This window comes from Mustelus asterias, chromosome 11 (genome assembly GCF_964213995.1).
Source record: "Mustelus asterias chromosome 11, sMusAst1.hap1.1, whole genome shotgun sequence".
Taxonomy (NCBI): domain Eukaryota; kingdom Metazoa; phylum Chordata; class Chondrichthyes; order Carcharhiniformes; family Triakidae; genus Mustelus; species Mustelus asterias.
The window spans coordinates 5,668,560-5,684,667 of NC_135811.1; the positions used below are offsets into that span (position 1 = coordinate 5,668,560).

At 43.5% G+C, this 16,108-nt stretch overlaps 1 protein-coding gene across 17 annotated transcripts in view; it reads right to left on the reverse strand.

Moving 5' to 3' along the window:
- Window positions 1-16,108, reverse strand: part of LOC144500329 (uncharacterized) — a 157,547-nt gene that overhangs the window by 18,307 nt on the left and 123,132 nt on the right. The window contains exon 1 of one of the 17 annotated variants that reach the window (XM_078223070.1): window positions 735-778. The exons of the other annotated variants lie outside the window; for them this stretch is intronic. The gene's annotated coding sequence lies outside the window, so the exon portion shown is untranslated. Of the gene's footprint in view, window positions 1-734; window positions 779-16,108 lie in introns of those variants that run through there. 17 annotated transcript variants of the gene reach the window in all.

Genomic DNA, 16,108 nt, shown 5'->3' on the forward strand with positions numbered 1-16,108 from the left:
AGGACGGAGTGGTCTACCATGTCAAAAGATGCAGATAGGTTGAGGAGGATGAGGAAAGATAATGTGTCTTTGTCACTGTCACACAGGATGTCTTTTGTGAATTTAGTAAGAATCATTTTGGTGCCGTGATGAGGCAGAAATCTGATTGGAGGAATTGAAACATGGAGTTCCAGAAAAACTGGGCATGGATTTGGGAGGTGACAGCTAATTCCAGGGTGATGGTAGTTTGCAAGGACAATGAGGTCAATGATTGATTTGCTCTTTGAAAGGGGCAATGATTTAACATTTGAAGGGGAGGGGATTAGTACTGAATAGAAAGAACCATTAACAATATCAACCAACATGGAAAACAGAAAGGAAATGGGTGGCCAGCAGTTTAGTGGGGATAGGCAGCAGAGGTGAGGTTCCTGGACAAACTGAGATCAGAGGGGGCATGTGGAGAGATAGGAAAAATTAACAATGAGATTTCAGGGATAGGACAGAATAAGAGTGAAAGCAGGAAAGCTGGCTGATTAGATGGTCGCGATCTTAGCGACATAAGTTTATGAGCTCCTTGTACTTATTGTTGGAGGCGAGGGTCAAGGAGGGTTTGCAGTAGAGAAAAGAAGTGAGTTTTGCAATCCAGATGATCCTGTAAAAGGTGAACAGTTTTAACAGAGGGCAGTAGGACATAGACACCTTAAAAAAAGCATCGAACTCCTAAACTATGGAATCCTCTCTCACAACTTCCCCACCTCTCTGGCCAAGCTTTTAGCTAGATGTGTCCCCATGTTTCTCCTTTCCCAGCTCGGCCTCTTTGCATCCACCTGCAAAACACATTGGGACCTTGGTTATATTTAAGACTCTGTTTTGTTAAAGATGCTTTGGCATTAAAAGTACAGAGTTAGGTGACACAAAGCACATTTGATTTCTAATTTACTAGGCCAAAACTGATCATGGCAGAGGTAGAGGTTCCACCACTTGCATTTATCTAGTGCCCTTCATGTAGCAATACGTTCTAAAGTGCTTCAATGGAGCTCTTAATCAAAATGTGACATCAAGCCACATTAGATTTCAGGCCAAGTAACCCCAGGAAATAAAATCTACACTACAGATAGTGGGACGCATTTGTGGTAAGAAGAAAGACCAATGCCTTCCATGATCTTGGGACATCCCAAAACACTTTACAGCCAATTAAGGACATTTTGAACAATTCTAGTCCCTTGCTCGTCCCCAATCTTAATAGCTGCATCACTGATAGCTGTGCCTTCAAATGCCCTAGTCCTAAGCTCTAGAACTCGCTCCCCAATTTCTCCACACGACACTCTCTCATTTTTGACTCTACTTAAAATCTACTTCTTTGATCCAACTTTTGGTCTCCTGTCCTAATATCTCATTAAATAAAAACAGAAAATTCTGGAAATATTCAGCAGGATTGGCAGTATCTGCAGAGAGATAAATAGTCAGGTAATGACCTTTGATCAGAGCTCAGTTTCTCTCTCCACAGATGCTGCCAGGCCTGCTGGGTATTTCCAGCATTTTCTATTTTAGATTTCCATCAGCTACAGTATCTTGTTTTGCCTAATATGCAAATATATGTTGCCATGTATAAATAAGCTACCAGTTTAAGAAATGCTTTTGTAAATGATGATGACAAATGGTCAGTGGTGTCTGCCTGGGGTACACATGGACGGTCAAAGTGGTAGGGGGGGGGCGATACGAATGCTCCTAGAGACCTCAAAATACAGAATTTCCTGCAAGCCCTGTGGCAAATGTTGACATACTCCTCGGGACAAACCTCCCCACCCCCAGGTAAGCACAGTATCCAGGAAAACATATCTGACAACTTATCCACAAGGAGACAAGATGACACAGAGTTTGTGCCTCTAATGACTTGTCTGTCCTCTCCATAGATGGGAATGTTCTTTCGAACGTTCTGCCCCCACCATAAATACCGATGCACTCGGAGGAATCCCCAAAATCAGTCAACTCCGCAAAGGAAAAAGTAGTCTAATTACAGGAATAAGCTTTAGAATTAGCACCCAGCAACTGGTCGTAATGTGCAGACATTGAGCAACAAATGCAGGAAATATCAAAAGCAGATACATGCGCCAAATCAATGAATTCTTTCAAATTTACTCGTCCAGTTTCCCCTCGAGCTCAAGAATCTTTTGCAAGTTAACTTCTCTGACCTGCTTCTCTGGACATGATACCTCAATACATCTGTACTTACATCTCATCACAGGTCTGAAATAATCCTACTGCCTTGCCTCCCTGTGTAAAAATTAGGTTTTGCCAGAATCTTCCAAATTTGTCACTTCTAAACAGAGGAAGAATGAGGAAGCAGCGAGGCAGTGGCGTCCTTCCTCACTGTTCCATTTTAAATCCTTTACATCACTTCCTCCTGACTTCTCTCTCAAATCCACTCGGGGTGTTTCTTTCAAACTGTCACTCTCAGTTCTTTACCAAGCATATTATGTGTCAACTCACCTAATTCTTCTCCCTGCTGCTCTCAAGCCAATGGAAAACAGCAGCAACAAGTGAACTCCCAGCTGGAGCTTTCCTGATCACGCTTTCTGCACAGCCTGTTCGCAGGCTTTTAAATACTGATCTCCAGGGTTAAACCAAACAAAAGGCAGCCTGTGTGGGGGATGGGCCTTAAAGGTAAACAGTTTGCTTTCGTCTTAAAGGGAAGGTTGAGAGTTTTGGTCAAACGCTCATTAGCTGACTTTGACTACTCTCTCCCCCAGCACCTCTCTTTTATGTTAACGCCTTTGACAAAGGCAGCAATCCTTAGAAAATTAAACCTTTTCAGTCCAAGTAACGTCAGCTTCCCAGACACACAAGTGACAAGCTGTCACTGACTCCCAATCCTCATCCTGGAACTCTTCATTCCTCTGCCTGTGCATACCCTTCATCCATCCTTTCAACCTCAACAGCAACTTGTATTTATACAGCACCTCTAATGCAGCAAAAATGTCTCAAGGTGCTTCATAGGATCATTATCAAATAAAATTTAACACAGCCACCAAAGGAGATATTACAGCAGGTGACCAAAAGGTTAGTCAGAGATAGGTTTTGAGCAAATGAAAGAAGAGAAAGGTAGAGAAGGAATTCCAGAGCATTGTTTGACGAGTAACTGAAGGCACAGCCACCAACATAGAGCAGATAAAATGAGGGTGCTTAAAGGCTGGAATTGAAGGAGATTTGAGAGTGGGAAAGCAGGTGATAGTTGATCTCCTGGACTTTGGAATCCCTTCCCTCAATTTCTCCACCTCTCTAACCAAACTTTGAACTCTCTCTCAATGTCTCCCTTTTCCCAACTCAGCCTCTTTGCTTGCATCGGCCCACGGAACAAACTGGGACTTTTGTAACATTAAATACTCTTTGTTGTGTTAAAGGCGTTTTGTCTTTATTAAAAGCAAATGAAGAGTTGGATGACATCAATCACTTTTGATTTTCAGTCTGATAAATGGGGACTAAGCTTGGCAGTGACAGGGACACTACAATTTTAAAAAACCTTTTATTTCTGTAGCAACTTTAAAATAGTCAAATGCACCAAGGCTTCCCAGGAGTACGATTGAATAGAACCTGGCACCAACACTGAAGTAAAGAGACCAGGGGGGTGGGGGTTTAGGTCAGCTGACCAGAGGCATGATAAAAATAATGTCTCAGAGGAGGAGAGGGGTACAGAGGCAGAGAGATTTTAGGTGTGACTTCAACTATTTTGGGCTTGAAAAAGAGGTGGAAGGGAAGTTTAGCTAGTGTTGCTAATGCTATTAATTCCCAATGACCTCTACAGAAAGGGCCCCTACTGAAAGTAGCCATTGGGCCCTTTGAGAGTCAGATTGTGGAATTAATGGGAAATAAGGAAATGACAGATAGCTTGAACGAGTATTTTGTATCCGTCTTCACAGTTGAAGACACAGAAAGCATCCAAAAATGGCAGAAAATCAAGAGACAAAGTTAAAACCATAATGATTACTAGAGAAAAAGTAATGGCGCTAAAGTCTGAAGTCCTCTGGACCCAATGACCTACATCCTAGCGTCTTAGAGATACATTGGTTGCAATCTGCCAAACTTGGAGCGGGCGGCACGGTAGCACAGTGGTTAGCACTGCTGCTTCACAGCTCCAGGGACCTGGGTTCGATTCCCGGCTTGGGTCACTGTCTGTGTGGAGTTTGCACATTCTCCTCGTGTCTGCGTGGGTTTCCTCCGGGTGCTCCGATTTCCTCCCACAGTCCAAAGATGTGCGGGTTAGGTTGATTGGCCATGCTAAAAAATTGCCCTTGGTGTTCTGAGATGCGTAGGTTAGAGGGATTAGTGGATAAATATGGAGGGATATGGGGGTAGGGCCTGGGTGGGATTATGGTCAGTGCACTCGATGGGCCGAATGGCCTCTTTCTGTACTGTAGGGATTCTATGGATTCTATGAAAATTCCCAAGATTAGCTGGAAAGGTCCCAGCAGACTGGAAATTCGCAAATGCAAAACCACTCTTCATGAAAGGAGGGAGACAGAAAGTAAGAAATTATATGGGCCAGTTAGGCTAGCACCTGTCATTGAGAAAATATTCAAATCCATTATTAAGGAGGTTGTAACAGGACATTTAAAAAATAATAAAATCAGGTAGAGTCAACATGGTTTTGTGAAAGGGAAATGTGTTTGACAAATTTATTAGAGTTCTTTGAGGATGGAACAAGCAAGATGGATAAAGGGGAACCAGAAGATGTGGTATTTTTGGATTTCTAAAAGGCATTCAATAAGGTGCCACATAAAAAGGTTATTGCACAAGAATAAGAGCTTATTGTGTTGGGATAAATGGATCATTTTTTGTTTGGTAAACTTTAATTTGTGGAGTATGCAGTGGTCAGTGCTGGAACACTATTTATAATCTATATTAATGACTTTGATGAAGGCTGTGTTGTAGCCAAATTTGCTGATGATACAAACATAGGAAAGCAAGCCGTGAGGAAATCTGAAAAGGGATGTAGAATGGTTGAGTGAGTAAAAACATTGGCAAATGGAATATAATGTAGAAAAATGCGAGGTTGTCCACTTTGGCAAGAAGAGTAGAAAAACAGAATATTATTTAAATGGAGAGACTTCAGAATCCTGCAGCACAAAAGGACCTGGGTGTCTTTGTACATGAATCGTTAAAAGATAGCAAGCAATGGAATGTTGGCCTTTATTACAAGGGAGATGGAGCAGAAAAGTCTACTAAAACTGTGCAGCGCACTGATGAGATCACACCTGAGTACAATGCACAGTTTTGGTCTCCTTACTTAAGGAGGGAGATACTTGCGTTGGAAACAGTTCAAAAAAGGTTTACTAGGCTGATTTCTGGAATGAAAGGGTTGCCTTATGAAGAATGGTTGAACCTATTTTAGAAGAGCGAGAGATGATCTTATTGAAACATTCTGCGGGATCTTGACAGGGTGATGCTGGGGGTGGGTGGAGGGGGGAGATTTTTCCTCTCAAATGGGAAATCTGGAATTAGTGGGGCACTATTTAAAAATAATGAGTTCCCCATTTAAGACGGAGAAGACGACGACTTTCTTCTCTAGGGAGTCATTAGTCTCTTCTCCAGAGAGCAATGCAGGCTGGTTTGTTGTATATCCAAAGCTGGGTTGGGCAGATTTTTGATTCAAAAAGGAGTCAATAGTTTTTGGGGCAGGAGCAGAGTGGAGTCAAATGATGCAGCAGGTTCGATGGGCCAAATAACCTTTTCCTGCTCCTATTTATGACCTTATAAATCTCTTAGGTTGAGTCCGCATTGAATGAGGAAAATATTTAATTGTATTACAAAGTCTTCCATGTGGCAAATAGTCCAGCCTTGGGTAACTCTTACAAAATGGCACCAGCAGCCACTGAACTGGAGCACAGGGTGGGGTTGTCTGCTCCCACAGGTGGACATGCAAGATACCACAGACACTATTCAAAGTGGAAGCCCCCGTGTCCAAGCCAATTTCTATCCTTCAACACCAACCATCACTGAAACAAAACTATTATCTTCTTGTTGTTTGTGGGAGTTTGCTTTGGGATGTATTCATTTCCCTATTTTAGGGCAAGTTCTTCCTCTAAAGCTTTCAGAAAAAGAACATCCAGCAAGGGAAAAAATTGCAACATCTGACTAACTACTACGGCAACAGCAAGTATTCTTCATTTATTCACTGGAATTCCACACATCGTGGCTCAATATATAACAATGCATGAAAGACATTAATGCAAGTGGAGGTTATATCAGGTGGAATAATACCAGAATGCAAGGAACCATGATGTCAGAACCACACACGTTCAAAGCACAAAAGCACAAAATTTGCTAATACAACCATAATAGATACAAGCTTTCAGGCTCAAAGGACTGAGTTTGCCTACTTCTGCTCCAAATTCCTGTTTTGTTTTGTAATTCATTCCTCGGACATGATCTAAATACCCAATTGTCTTCATGAAGATGGCAGTGAAAACAACTCAGTGGCTTGCTAGTCCATTTCAGAGGAAGTTAAGACTGTTGTAGGTATGGAATCAGAGGTTAGATTGGGCTAGGACAGCAGATTTCCTTCCTTAAAGGACAGAAATTTAAGACCATTAGGTAGTTGTATGGTCACCATAACAGATACCAGCCTTCTATTGCACATTTATTAAATTAAACAAATTTAAATTGCACAGCTGCATGTCTCTGGAATATTAGTCTTCATCTCTTGGCTACTAACCTAGTTACACAACCACTTTGCTACCGTACCCTTTGCACCAGTATTCTCCAGCATCTCCCTGTGACCAGTGTGTATTACATGTGTATGAAAGCTAATCTCACATCTAAAGTTCTCTGTTGGAAGTTCAGAATTCCAGGGGATCTCTGAGCCTACGAGTGCTCTGCTATTTTATATTAATTTTGGGATGACAAGTTGAGACTTGCGACATACTTTATCAGGACACCACTGTTGAAGAGATGATAGGAATAATGCTGTTTCCTACAACCAATGTAAAGTTAGGTTCTGGTCAACATGGAGGTGTCCTTGACATTGTCAGGTGATGAACGTGTGCCTGTGTTGTGATCTGACCCAATGGTCTGCTATTTTGTACCTCTTAGCTGTAGATTATTTGTCATTGACCAGAATGATAAGGAGTGGGATAGCTTGATCTTGGTTTCAGACAAAGCTCGGCACAACATCGAGGGCCGAAAGGCCTGTTCTGTGCTGTATGTTCTATGTTCATTATTTGTAGACTGAAATGTTAACAATTGCACAATTCTTTTATTACTTTATATTTTTAAAATTGTCTATAACTATGTTATGAATTATAATTACTTTATTTGTATAATCATCACAATTTGGCACCTGCCCTGATTCTTTTTGAATAAAACTAATTTTCTATCTAGATTACAGTAAAAAGGGAGGTTTACTCTGGATCTAACTCGTGCTATACCTGCCCTGGCAGTGTTTGATTGGAGAGTATAGAGGGAGCTTTCTTCTTAAAGTATCATCCTTGATTATTCAAGGGTCATGGAACCACAGCTAGTGCTGTGATTTTACTATAGGGCAGGGCAAGGAGGCAGGGTCCAAGTCTACTGCAGCCAGGATGGGGATTGAACCCTGCGCTGTTGGCACTCTCCTGAACCACATACTGGCCATCGAGCCAACAATTGAGGCCAACAATTTTTTGAACTGCATTGCTGTTATCATTAATACACAGTGCCTCATCCGATTAGCTTGAGATACTGGCTAACAAGATAACAGCAGTCAGACAATGAAACATAGAAACACAGAAGATAGGAGCAGGAGGCCATTTGGCCATGATCATTACAATCATGGCTGAGCATCCAACTCAATAGCCTAATCCTGCTTTCTCCTCATAACCTTTGATCCCATTCACCCCAAGTGCTACATCCAGCCGCCTCTTAAATACATTCAATGTTTTGGCATCAACTACTTCCTGTGATAATGAATTCCACAGGCTCACCATTCTTTGGGTGAAGAAATGTCTCCTCCGTCCTAAATGGTCCACCCTGAATCGTCAGACTATAACCCCTGGTTCTGGACTCCCCCACCATCGGGAACATCCTCCCTTCATCTACCTTGTCTAGTTCTGTTAGAATTGTATAAGTCTCTATGAGTCCCCCCCCCCCCTCATTTGTCTGAACTCCAGCGAAAACAATCCTAACCTAGTCAATCTGTCCTCATACATCAGTCCCACCATCCCCAGAATCAGCCTGGTAAACCTTTGCTGCACTCCCTCGAGAGCAAGAACATCCTTCCTCAAGAAAAGGAGACCAAAACTGCACACAATACTCTAGGTTAGGCCTCACCAAGGCCCTGTATAATTGCAACAACACATCCCTGCTCCTGTACTCAAAACCTCTCGCAATGAAGGCAAACATACCATTTGCCTTCTTTACTGCCTGCTGCACCTGCATACTTACCTTCAGTGACTGGTGCACAAGGACACCCAGGTCCCGCTGCACACTCCCCTCTCCCAATTTACAGCCATTCAGGTAGTAATCTGCCTTCTTGTTTCTGCTTCCAAAGTGAATAACCTCACATTTATCCAAATTATGCTGCATCTGCCATTGATTTGCCCACTCACCCAACCTGTCCAGATCATTCTGAAGGATCTCTGCATCCTCGTCACAGTTCACCCTCCCACCCAACTTGGTATCATCTTCAAACTTTGAAATGCTACATTTTGTTCCCTCATCCTAATCATTAATACATTGTGTGAGTAGCTGGGGTCCCAGCACCGATCCCTGCAGCACTCCACTAGTTACTGCCTGCCAATTTGAAAAGCACCCATTAATTCCTACACTTGGCCATAGAAGACAGAGGGTAGCAGAGGAGGGGTCTTTTTCTGATTGGAGGTCTGTGACTAGTGGTGTTCCGCAGGGCTCTGTACTGGGACCTCTGCTGTTTGTGATATATATAAATGATTTGGAAGAAGATGTAGCTGGTGTGATCAGTAAGTTTGCGGACGACATAAAGATTGCGGATAGTGATGACCATTGTCAGAGAATACAGCAGGATATAGATAGGCTGGAAAATTGGGCGGAGAAATGGCAGATGGAATTTAATCCAGATAAATGCGAAGTGATGCATTTTGGTAGATCTAATTCAGGGGGGAGCTATACAATAAATGGCAGAACCATCAGGAGTATAGACACACAGAGGGATTTGGGTGTGCAAGTCCACAGATCCTTAAAGGTGGCAGCACAGGTGGAAAAGGTGCTGAAAAAGGCATATGGCATGCTTGCCTTTATTGGATGGGGCATAGAGTATAAAAGTTGGCATATGATGTTGCAGTTATATAGAACGTTGGTTAGGCCACATCTGGAATACTGTGTCCAGTTCTGGTCGCCACACTACCAGAAGGACGTTGAGGCTTTGGAGAGAGTGCAGAAAAGGTTTACCAGGATGTTGCCTGGTATGGAGGGTATTAGCTAGGAGGTGAGATTGAGTAAACTAGGGTTGTTCTCCCTGGAAAGACGGAGATTGAGGGGCGACCTAACAGAAGTTTATAAAATTATGAAGGGCATAGATAGGGTGAACAGTTGGAAGCTTTTTCCCAGGTCAGAAATGACAAAGACAAGGGGTCACAAGTTCAAGGTAAGGGGGGCAAGGTTCAATACGGATATGCGGAGGACGTATTTTACACAGAGGGTGGTGGGGACCTGGAATGCACTACCAAGCAAGGTGGTTGAAGCAGACACGCTAGGATCATTTAAGACTTATCTAGATAGCTACATGAACAGACTGGGAATAGAGGGATACAAAACGGATGGCCTAGTTAGGAACACATGATCGGTGCAGGCTTGGAGGGCCGAAGGGCCTGTTCCTGTGCTGTATTGTTCTTTGTTTCCTCTCTGCCAAGCAGTTTTCTATCCATCTCAATACTTCCCCCAATCCCATGCACTTTAATCTTGCACGATAACCTCCGAAGTGGGACTTTGTCAAAGCTTTCTGAAAGTCCAAATATACTACATTGACTGGTTCCCCCTTGTCAACTCTACCAGTTACATCTTCAAAGAATTCCAAAAGATTTGTCAAGCATGATTTCCCCTTCATAAATCCATGCTGACTCTGTCTGATCCTGCCACTGCTTTCTAAATGCTCTGCTGTAAAATCCTTGATAATGGATTCAAGAATTTTCCCCACTACTGATGTTAAGCTTACTGGTCTATAATTCCCTGTTTTCTTTCTACCTCCCTTTCTGAATATTGGAGTGACATTAGCTACCCTCCAATCTGCAGGGACTATTCCCGAGTCTATAGAATCCTGGAAGATGACCACCAATGCATCCACTATTTATACAGCCACTTCCTTAAGTGCTTTGGGATGTAGGTTATCAAGCCCTGAGGATTTATCCGCCTTCAATCCCATCAATTTTCCCAGCACCATTCCTCTACTAATATTGATCTCCCTCAGTTCTTCCCTCTCACTAAATCTTGCATTCTCCAACATTTCTGGCATCTGATTTGTTTCATCTTTGTGAAGACAGAATCAAAGTATGTATTCAGTTGCTCAGCCATTTCTTTATCCCCTATTATACATTCCCCCATTTCTGTCTGTAGGGGACCTACATTTGTCTTCACCAACCTCTTTCTCTTCACGTATCTATAGAAACTCTTAGTGTCAGTCTTTATGTTCCCTGCAAGCTTACTTTCGTACTGTATCTTCCCCTTCTTAATCAATCCCTTAATCCTTCTTTGCTGAATTCTAAACTGCCCCCAATCCTCAATCCTATTATTTTTCTTGGCTCATCTGTATGCTTCTTCTTTGGATCGGATACTCTTCTCTAATTTCCTTTGTAAGCCATGGATGAAGGCCAATAGAAATGATATCAGAATATGGAGTTACATTTTGATCTCCAAAACATCCAAGTCTCTTAACAAGTAAGCAAAATTGTTCCATTGCAAGTTTCATATAGTGAACCTATCAACATATTTACAATTGCCATATTTTGCACTGTATTGTACATCCCCTTAGTAATACTATCCAGTGTCAGCCATGGTTCAGTGGGTAGCACTCTTGCCTCAGTGTCAAGTTGTGGCTTCAAGTCAAATGCCAGAAATTTAAGTTAAAATGTAGGCAGACTTTCCAACTAAGGGAGTACTGCACTGCCCAAGGTACTCGTCTTTCAGATGGGAAGTAAAACTAAGATCCACATCTGCCCACACAGATGGTCATGAACTGTTTCATTGTATTATTTTAAAGGGTAAAGGAGTTCCCTCCAATATATTAGACCAACATTTATTCTTCACCAACATTGCTAAAAAGAAATCTGGTCATCGTCATCACTGCCGTTTGTGGGAGTTGCTGTGTCCTGATTGGCTGTTGCATCTTCTGCATTACAACAGTGACTTCAAGAGTACTTCTTTAGTTGTGCAGCACTTTGACATTCCAAGGTCACAGAAGATAGAAGTTTCTTCTTTATTTATTGGTCTGTCAAAATTACAACAGCACAATTTAAGATGGAAGGAGAGAAAATTAACTACAGACTTGCCAGTTTGACATCAGTAATAAGGAAAGTGTGAAAATATATTATAAAGGATATGATAACTGGAGACTTAGAAAATAATTTGATTTGTCCCAGTATAGTGAAAAGTATTGTTTCTTGCGCGCTATACAAAGCATACCGTTCATAGAGAAGGAGAGAGTGCAGAATGTAGTATTACATTCATAGCTAGGGTGTAGAGAAAGATCAAATTAATATAAGGTAGGTCCATCCAAAAGTCTGATGGCTGCAGGGAAGGAGCTGTTCTTGAGTCGGTTGGTACATGACCACAGACTTTAGTATCTTTTTCCTTATGGAAGAAGGTGGAAGAGTGTATGTCCAGGATGCGTGGGGTCCTTGATTATGTTGGCTGTTTTTCCGAGACAGCGAGAAAGGTAAACAGAGGGAATGAATGGAGCTGGTTTGTGTGATGGACTGGGCTTCGTTCACGACCCTTTGTAGTTTCTTGTGGTCTTCGACAGAGCAGGAGCATACCAAGCTGTGATACAACCAGAAATAATGCTTTCTATGGTCTGTAAAAGTTGGTGAGAGTCGTAGCAGACATGCCAAATTTCCTTAGCCTCCTGAGAAAGCTAAGAGGCATTGGTGGGCTTGCTTAACTATAGCGTCGGTGTGGAGGGACCAGGACAGGTTGGTGGTGATCTGGACATCTAAAAACTTGAAGCTCTCGACCATTTCACTTTGTCCCCATTGATGTAGACAGGGGCACGTCCTCCACTACGCTTCCTGAAGTCGATGACTATCTCCTTCGTTTTGTTGACATTGAGGGAGAGATTATTGTTGCCGCACCAGTTCACCAGATTCTCTATCTCATTCCTGTACTCTGTCTCGTCATTGTTTGCGATCTGACCCACTACGATGGTGCCATCAGCAAACTTGAAAATCAAGTTGGAGGAGAATTTGGCCACACAGTCATAGGTGTATAAGGAGTAAGGAGCTGAGGACACAACCTTATGGTGCACTGGTGTTGAGGATGATCGTGGAGGTGGTGTTGTTGTCGATCCTTACTGATTGCAATTTGTGGTTTAGGAAGTCTACGATCAGGTCGCAGAGGGAAGAGCCAAGCCCCAAGCCACGGAGTTTGGAGATGAGTTTTGTAGGAATAATGGTGTTGAAGGTTGAGCTGTAGTCAGTAAACAGGAGTCTGACAGGGGTGTCTTTGTTATCCAGGTATTCCAGGGTTGAGTGCAGGGCCAGGGAGATGGCGTCCGCTGTGGACCTGTTGCGGCGATAGGCAAACTGTAGTGGATCCAGGTCGTCCGGGAGGCTGGAATTGATCTGTGCCATGACTAAAGTTTCGGAGCACTTCATGTCAGAGCCACCAGATGATAGTCAATAAGACTGGGTAGAGTCAACATGGATCAAAGAAAGAGAAACCATGTTGGACAAGGCTGTTGGGAGTTTTTTTGAGGATGGAACTTGCAACATACATAAAGGAGAACCAGTGGATGTGGTATATTTGGACTTTTAGAAAGCTTTCACCAAGATGCCACGCACGTTAGTGGCCAATATTAGAGCACATGGAATTGGGGGTAATACACTGCTATGGATTGAGAATTGGCCAACAGACAGTAGGAATAAATGGGTCACTCAGGATGGCAGGCTGTTACTAGTTAAGGATCATTGCTTGGGCCACAGCTGTGATTTGGAAGTGAGGATCAAATATAATATTTCAAGATTTGCTGATAACACAAATTTAAATGGGAATGGGAGTTGCGGGAAGGATGCAGAGGCTTCAAGGGTTTTTGGGCAGACTAAGTGACAGACCCAGCAGAGGTGGCAGCAGCAGTGGTATACATTCAGGAGGGAGTTGCCCTGGGAGTCCTCAACATTAACTCTGGAATCTATGAAGTCGCATGGCACCAGGTCAAACATGGGCAAGGAAACTTTCTGCTGATGACCACGTACCAGTCCTCCTCAACTGATGAACACTGAGGGTGGAAAAAGCGCAGAATGTACTCTGGGTGGTGACTTCAATGTCCATCACGAAGAGTGGCTCGGTAGCACCACCACAGACTGCTAGCAGGGTCCGAATGGACATAGCTGCTAGACTGGGACTGAGACAGGTGGTGAGGGAACCAAAAAGAGGGAACATACTTGACCTAATCCTCATCAACCTGCCTGCCGCAAATACATCAATGACAGTATCGATAGGAGTACCCACCGCACAGTCCTTGCGGAGACAAATCCCATATTCTCATTGAGGATACTCTCCATCGTGTTATGTGGCACTACCACCATGCTAAATGGGATACACTTTGAAAAGATCTAGCAGCTCAAGGCTGGGCATCCATGAGGCGCTGTGGGCCATCAGCAGCAGTATTGTACTCCAGCACAATCAGCAACCTCATGGCCCGGCATATTCTCCCACTCTACCATTACCACCAAGCCAGGGGATCAACCCTGGTTCAATGAAGAGTGCAGGAGAGCATGCCAGGAGCAACACCAGGCATACCTAAAAATGAGGTGTCAACCTGGTGAAGCTACAAGACAGGACTACTTGCGTGTCAAACAGCATAGGCAACAAATGATAGTGCTAAACAATCCCACAACCAACAGATCAAATCTAAGATCTGCAATACTGCCACATTGAACCGTGAATGGTGGAGGACAATTAAACCATTCACTGGGGTATGAGGCTCCAAAAATATCCCCATCTTCAATGGAGGAGCCCAGCACATCTGTGCAAAAGATAAGGCTGAAGCATTCATAACAATCTTCAGCCAGAAGTGTCGAGTGGATAATTCATCTTGTCTCCTCCAGAGGTCTCCAACATCACAGATGTCAGTCTTCAGCCAATTCGATTCACTCCACATGTCAAGAAACAGCTGAAGGGACTGGATACTGCAAAGGCTATGGGCCCTGACAACATTCCAGCAATAGTACTCAAGTCTTGTGCTCCAGAGCTTACCACGCCACTAGCCAAGCTGTCCCAGTACAGCTACAACACTGGCATCTAGCCGAATTGGAAAATCCAACCTGGCCAATTACTGCCCCATCAATCTACCAGCAGATACTCAGCAATAACCTGTTTGCAGACGCTCAATTTGGGTTCCGCCAGGGTCACTCAGGACACCACTGCAGGAGTTCCTCAGGGTAGGGTGCTAGGCCCATCATCTTTAGCCTCTTCATCAATGACCTTCCTTCCATCATAAGCTCAGAAATAGGAATGTTTGCTGATGACTGCATAATGTTCAGCACCATTTCTGAACTACTTCAATATCTGAGGAGTCATGTCTAAATGCAGCAAGATCTGGACAATATCCAGGCTTAGGCTGACGAGTAACATTCACGGTCATTGCCTGGCATATGTGGGGCATCTCAAACAAGAGAGGATCCACCCATCGCCTCTTGATATTCAATGGCATTACCATTGCTGAATCCCCCACGCTCAACATCCTGGGGATACCATTGACCAAAAAACCAACTGGACTCTATATATAAATACTGTGGTTACCAGAGGAGGTCAAAGATAAGGAATCCTGCAGAGAGTAACTCGCCTCCTGACCCTCCCACAGTCTGTTCGCCATCTACAAGGCACAAGTCGGGAGTGAAATGAAATACCCTCCACTTGCCTAGATGATTGCAACTCCAACAACATTCACAAAGACACCATCGAGGACAAAGCATCCAACTTGACCACTACCCCTTCCACAAACATTCAATTCCTCCATCACCACAAACAGTGGCAGCAGTGTGTACCATATACAAGATGCACTGCAGAAACACAACGAGGTTCCTTAGGCAACACTTTCCAAACCCATGACCACTACCATCTAGGACAAGAGCAGCAGATATCTGGGAAATTCACCACCTGGAGATTCCCCTCTAAGTAACTCACCATCCTGACTTGGAAATATATCATTGTTCCTTCACTGTTGTTGGGTCAAAGTCCTGGAATTCCCTCCTTAACAGCACTATGGGTTTACCTACATCTCAGGAACTACAGTGATTCAAGGAGACAGCTCACCACCACCTTCTGAAGGGCAGCTAGGGATGGGCAATAATGCTGGCTTAGCCAGCGACGCCCATATCCCGTAAACAAATAAACAGATCCTGTAAATTTCTAGGCTGTCTCTATGGAATCTATGGCACGGAGACAGGCCCTTGGGCCCAAACTGGTCCATGCGACCAAAATGCCCATTTAAGCTAACCCCATTTGCCAGCATTTGGCCCATATCCTCTAAACTTTTCCTATCCATGTATCTGTCCAAATGCCTTTTAAATGTTGTCAATGTCGCTACCTCAACCATTTCCTCCGGCAGCTCATTCCATGGACATACCACCCACTGTGTAAAAAAGTTGCTCCTCAGGCTCCTATTAATTCTTTCCCCTCTTAACTTAAACCTATGCCCTCCAGTTCTCGATTCCCCAACCCTGGGAAAAAGACTGAGTGTATTCACCCTATCCATGCCTCTCATGATCTTATAGTCCTCCATAAGATCACCCCTCAGTCTCCTACACTCTAAAGAAAAAAGTCCGAGCCTGTCCAATCTCTCCCTATAACTCAGTCCCTTGAGTCCTGGCAACATTCTTGTAAATCTCTTCTGCACTCTCTCCAGTTTAATAACATCTTTCCTATAGCAGGGCGACCAAAACTGGTGCGGCCTCACCAACGTCCTGTA